Source organism: Nannospalax galili, unplaced genomic scaffold (genome assembly GCF_000622305.1).
Source record: "Nannospalax galili isolate Female #2095 unplaced genomic scaffold, S.galili_v1.0 scaffold159, whole genome shotgun sequence".
In the NCBI taxonomy this organism is placed as follows: domain Eukaryota; kingdom Metazoa; phylum Chordata; class Mammalia; order Rodentia; family Spalacidae; genus Nannospalax; species Nannospalax galili.
Window position 1 is genome coordinate 679,791 of NW_008343239.1, and position 302 is coordinate 680,092.

The window sequence follows — 302 nt, forward strand, 5'->3', positions numbered from 1 at the left end:
TCCTCCCTCCCCTCCTCCCCTCCCCTTCTGTCTTCCCTTCTCTCCCTCTTTCTCCCCCTTTTCTTCCTTCTCTTCCTTCCTCACCTGTTCCCCTTCTTTCTTATCCCTCTCTCTTTCCTCTCCCTTCCCCTCTTCCTTCCTTGAAGTGTCTTAACACCCTTATCACCCTCATCTCCCAACTCATTTCCAGTTATATCAGAAATGCTCTTTTCAAAACTAGTTGCCGGTTTTCGAAGCGCTCTCCAACTAGGATCATTGTGTGTCATGCCTTGCAATCCTAACACTTCAAAGAATGATGCCCC